This window comes from Penaeus chinensis, chromosome 31, assembly GCF_019202785.1.
Source record: "Penaeus chinensis breed Huanghai No. 1 chromosome 31, ASM1920278v2, whole genome shotgun sequence".
NCBI classification, from domain to species: domain Eukaryota; kingdom Metazoa; phylum Arthropoda; class Malacostraca; order Decapoda; family Penaeidae; genus Penaeus; species Penaeus chinensis.
Genome location: NC_061849.1, coordinates 23271981 through 23277737, shown reverse-complemented (window position 1 = coordinate 23277737; position 5757 = coordinate 23271981). Strand labels below are relative to the sequence as shown.

Below are 5757 nucleotides of genomic sequence, written 5' to 3'. Positions count from 1 at the left end.
CTCTCTCCTCTCTCTCTCTCTCATTTGATCTGGTTCTCCTCTCTCTCCTCTTCTCCTCTCATTTGTCTGTTCCTCTCTCTCTCTCTCATTTGATCTGGTTCTCTCTCTCCTCTCTCTCTCTCTCATTTGATCTGGTTCTCTCTCTCTCCTCTCTCTCATTTGATCTGGTTCTCTCTCTCTCTCTCTCTCTCTATCTTTTCTCTCTTTATGCTGGTTCTCCTCTCTCTCTCTCTCTCATTGATCTGGTCTCTCTCTCTCTCTCTCATTTGATCTGTTCTCTCTCTCTCTCTCTCTCATCTCATTTATCTGGTTCTCTCTCTCTCTCCCTCCTCTCCTCTCTCATTTGATCTGTTCCTCTCTCTCTCTCTCTCTCTCTCTTCTCTTTGATCTGTTCTCTCTCTCTCTCTCTCTCATTGATCTGGTTCTCTCTCTCTCTCTCTCTCTCTCCCTCTCTCTCTCTCTCTCATTTGATCTGGTTCTCTCTCTCTCTCTCTTCTCTCTCTCTCTCTCTCATTTGATCTGGTTCTCTCTCTCTCTCTCTCTCTCTCATTTGAGCTGGTTCTCTCTCTCTCTCTCTCTTCATTTGATCTGGTTCTCTCTCTCTCTCTCTCTCTCATTTGATCTGGTTCTCTCTCTCTCTCTCTCTCTCTCATTTGATCTGGTTCTCTTCTCTCTCTCTCTCTTCATTTTGATCTGGTTCTCTCTCTCTCCTCTCTCTATTTGATCTGGTTCTCTCTCTCTCTCTCTCTCATTTGATCTGGTTTCTCTCTCTCTCTCTCTCCATTTGATCTGGTTCTCTCTCTCTCTCTCTCTCATTTGATCTTGGTTCTCTCTCTCCTCTCTCTCATTTGATCTGGTTCACTCTCTCTCTCTCTCTCTCATTTGATCTGGTTCTCTCTCTCTCTCTCTCTCTCATTTGATCTGGTTCTCTCTCCTCCTCTCTCATTTGAATCTGGTCTCTCTCTCTCTCTCTCTCTCTCATTTGATCTGGTTCTCTCTCCTCTCTCTCATTTGATCTGGTTCTCTCTCTCTCTCTCTCTCTCTCTCATTTGATCTGGTTCTCTCTCTCTCTCTCTCCATTGATCTGGTTCTCTCCTCTCTCTCTCTCATTTGATCTGTTCTCTCTCTCTCTCTCTCTCTCATTTATCTGGTCCTCTTCTCTCTCTCTCTCTCATTTGATCTGGGTCTCTCTCTCTCTCTCTCTCTCATTTGATCTGGTTCTCTCTCTCTCTCTCTCTCTCTTGATCTGGATCTCTCTCTCTCTCTCTCTCTCTCTCATTTGATCTGGTTCTCTCTCTCTCTCTCTCGCTCTCTCTCATTTGATCAGGTTCTCTCTCTCTCTCTCTCTCATTGATCTGGTTCTCTCTCTCTCTCTCTCTCTCTTTGATCTGGTTCTCTCTCTCTCTCTCTCTCTCTCTATGATCTGATCTCTCTCTCTCTCTCTCTCTCTCTCTCTAATTTGATCTGGTTCTCGCTTCTCTCTCTCTCATTGAACTGGTTCTCTCTCTCTCCTCTCTCTCATTTGATCTGGTTCTCTCTCTCTCTCTCTCTCTCTCCCTCTGCTCTGCTCTCTCTCCTCTCTCTCTCCTCTCTCTCATTTGATCTGGTTCTCTCTCTCTCTCTCTCTCTCATTTGATCTGGTTCTCTCTCTCTCTCTCTCTCTCTCTCTCTCTCTCATTTGATCTGGTTCTCTCTCTCTCTCTCTCTCTCATTTGATCTGGTTCTCTCTCTCTCTCTCTCATTTGATCTGGTTCTCTCTCTCTCTCTCCTCTCTCTCATTTGATTGGTTCTCTCTCTCTCCTCTCTCTCTCTCATTTGATCTGGTTCTCTCTCTCTCTCTCTTCTCATTTGATCTGGTTCTCTCTCTCCTCTCTCTCTCTCATTTGATCTGGTTCTCTCTCTCTCTCTCTCATTTGATCTGGTCTCTCTCTCTCATTTGATCTGGTTCTCTCTCTCTCTCTCTCTCTCTCATTTGATCTGGTTCTCTCTCTCTCTCTCTCATTTGATCTGGTTCTCTCTCTCTCTCTCTCTCATTTGATCTGGTTCTCTCTCTCTCTCTCTCTCTCTCTATTTGATCTGGTTCTCTCTCCTCTCTCTCTCTCATTTGATCTGGTTCTCTCTCTCTCCCTCTCTCTCTCATTTGATCTGGTTTCTCTCTCTCTCTCTCATTTGATCTGGTTCTCTCTCTCTCTCTCTAATTTGATCTGGTTCTCTCTCTCTCTTCTCTAATTTGATCTGGTTCTCTCTCTTCATTGCTCTGGTTCTCTCTCTCTCATTTGATCTGGTTCTCTCTCTCTCTCTCTCTCATTTGATCTGGTTCTCTCTCTCTCCTCTCTCATTTGATCTGGTTCTCTCTCTCTCTCTCTCTCATTTGATCTGGTTCTCTCTCTCTCTCTCTCTCTCATTTGATCTGGTTCTCTCTCTCTCTCTCTCTCTCATTTGATCTGGTTCTCTCTCTCTCTCTCTCTCTCATTTGATCTGGTTCTCTCTCTCTCTCTCTCATTTGATCTGGTTCTCTCTCTCTCTCTCTCATTTGATCTGGTTCTCTCTCTCTCTCTCTCTCTCATTTGATCTGGTTCTCTCTCTCTCTCTCTCTCTCTCATTTGATCTGGTTCTCTCTCTCTCTCTCTCTCTCTCATTTGATCTGGTTCTCTCTCTCCTCTCTCATTTGATCTGGTTCTCTCTCTCTCTCTCTCATTTGATCTGGTTCTCTCTCTCTCTCTCTCTCTCATTTGATCTGGTTCTCTCTCTCTCTCTCATTTGATCTGGTTCTCTCTCTCTCCCACTCCCCATCTTTCTCCCTCTCACTCCCCATCTTTCTCCCTCACTCCCCATCTTTCTCCCTCCCTCTCCCTTCACCCCCTCCCTCTCCCTCTCCATCCCTTCATCCGTGATTACGAGTATTTTCCCAGAAGAAAATGTTCTTTGTATGATTATATTCATACACTGATTTACAACCTTGATCTCTTTTCTTTGCTTTCAGATTTGAGATTGTGCCTGGATCCCACTAAAACTAATGATGTCGACGGGTCCCAGTCTGCTGGTGGATGTTGCGTGGGTCAATAAGAGCCAACTTGAATGGCGTATCTATTCTATACATTTGGTATATTCTTTATCGAATATTGCTTGTTATTGTGTGTGTTCTTTACTTTGAAATGTTCAGTCTTCATTTTTACAAGTTTATGTATATGCGACATATGAGCATTATCAAACAGTAGGCCATTTTACCATCACCCCTGTACCCAAGTCCAGCATCAGGAAATGCTGTTAAATCTCACAGCCACGTTTCTCTCCCCTAATCTCGGGAGACAAGGTGCCTGGCCTTCCTCGCTGTGACTGCGGTGAGTGAGCTCCTGTTGTTGCAGTGTAAAAGCTTCCATGAGAGCCCTCCCCCCCCCCCCCCCCCACTCACCCAGTTCCAAAGCTACTCAGCTGATAGTCATTCAGTTGTTAGTATTGGTAAGCGTTCATTTCTTATTGTGCTCATTTCTACTTTGTGATGGATTACACGTGTTTACTACTTTGTCAGCTAAATTATTCGTAGCTAGAGCGCTTGAAAAATGCTTAGACAGGTTGCGTAGAATAAATGCGAAATGTGTGTTGCCTTTTTTTTTCAAGTCTGTTTCTTGTAAAGATTGGTATATGCATTAATGTTAGGATAACCGACTGTATGTTACGGCAAATGTTATTTTCTTTGTTACTGTTATCATTGCTATTACTGTTGTACTTATTTTATTTATTCGTGTTTTAACTTACCACTAAAAGTAAGCTAGTCAGACTGTATCTTACGAGGTATTACTCAATAAACCTATAAAGTATCTTAGAAATTTAATTACTTGAAAAGTTATATCATTCATTTTATATTAACTTGTTTGCTCTAAAGTTTCTACAAGAAAGAACATTCCCAAGCTCATTATATATAAATATCGTGTGTTCGTATAATTATGTAGTTCATTTTATTGATTAATGAATACTGAACCAAAATATTCTTCATATTTCTTGTGTTTTCATGCAATGGCTCAAAATTTGCCTCTAACCGATGCTTAATACTTGCAAGTATTAATGTCAGGTTCGGAAAATGGCATCAGAAAATGTCACTGAAATATAACTGAATATATTGTAAAACTAATATTGTAGATGTGTTGTAAGGGTCCACACACACACTCGCAATCTCACACACACACTCGTACTCTCACACTCACACACACACTCACACACACACACACACACTCACACACACACTCACACACACACACACACACACACACACACACACACACACACACACACACACACACACACACACACACACACACTCACACACACACACACACACACACACACACACACACACACACACACACACACACACACACTCGCACACACACACACACACACACACACACACACACACACACACACACACACACACACACACACACACACACACGGAGACAAAGAAGAAATATAGGAGGGAAATCCTTGCCTCCCTGCAACCTCAGAACGAACACGCAGCTATTTCTTCTGAGGAATTTTCATTAAAACTGACCTCCTTCCCCCAAGTGGCTGCAACGACGGCGAAAGAGAAAAGACATTGTTGACAAAATCCAAGACAATTCCAGAAGTTTTAAAGGAGATTCAACGTAGGTCAACGCGGGTCACCTTCGCATTAGTTATAATAGAGCGTGTATACGAATTAATACTGGTTTTGATGTATAACATGTCGACACTAAAAATTAGATCTTTGAACCGTAAGATGATTCAGGCTGTAGAAGTGTAGGTGTAGAAAGGAACTTCATATGGGTTTGTGGGAAACTGTCATTAAAGAAATACTGAATAATACTCGCCGTGTTGTATGATTTTGTCTGCCAAAATGTCCGGAAAATGTAATTATACTCTATCCACATGGACGTCAGCGAAGTGTTTTTAAATTTTCAAAATGAAACAAATAACCAAAAACTCGGAAAGGCGAGGCTAATACTGTCCAGGTCTACGCTCAAGTGTAGAATCTGCCAAGGTCTAACTTCCTTCGCAATCTGCAGCGTCCCTACGAGACTTTCACATTGTGCCTAGTCTTAGTTGATATATGCAATCTCCGCCAACTACAGTATGTAATCTCAAAGATCTCGGGAAGTTCTAAACAGCTTCTGCGAGTTAACAATTTATGTGACTGTGAGCAATTGCAAAAATCTAACTGAAGCGAGGGTTGTGGGGAGAAATTTGAATATGAAACCTATATACAACATAGCATCATAAAAGGCTTTCTAAAGAGTTTTGCAGCATATACTCGCCTATATCTTTCATAGACCTATAAAGGCAAGGCAAGGCAACGTTATGTAGAAAAATATTGGACATTAACAGATGCCCCCAGCATCAAGAACTCGCAACACAAGTACATCATAAAAATGCTAACTAAATAATTCCCGAGATATAAATCATTAATTCCTCAAATCAAAGGTAGATTAACGAAGTGAAAGACAAATTAGATGTAGAGTTTACGAAAAATAGGATGCAAAATGACTTGGCAAATACGAATGAGTGTCAGTCTTGCTACTTTTTGATTGTTTTACAGAAAAAACCCTTATAGATAACCAACTTTAAGACAACGAGCGGCTAACAAAAAGCAGTATGACAGTCCTAGTCTGCACGAAGATTCAAAGATATCCAGAGTTCCTTTACAAATAAGTCCTCCAATCCCTTGCTCGTTGTTGTCATGGGGGATTTAGGGGATGGGGACGGAGGCCTAAAGTAGGGGAT

At 42.1% G+C, this 5757-nt stretch overlaps 1 protein-coding gene across 2 annotated transcripts in view; it reads left to right on the top strand.

Moving 5' to 3' along the window:
- LOC125042174 overlaps positions 1-3819 on the top strand; it is a 20416-nt gene extending 16597 nt beyond the window's left edge. For both annotated transcript variants that reach the window (XM_047637655.1, XM_047637653.1), the window contains one exon: positions 2984-3819. The gene's annotated coding sequence lies outside the window, so the exon portion shown is untranslated. The remainder of the gene's footprint in view (positions 1-2983) is intronic.
- Positions 3820-5757: the final 1938 nt, after the last annotated feature.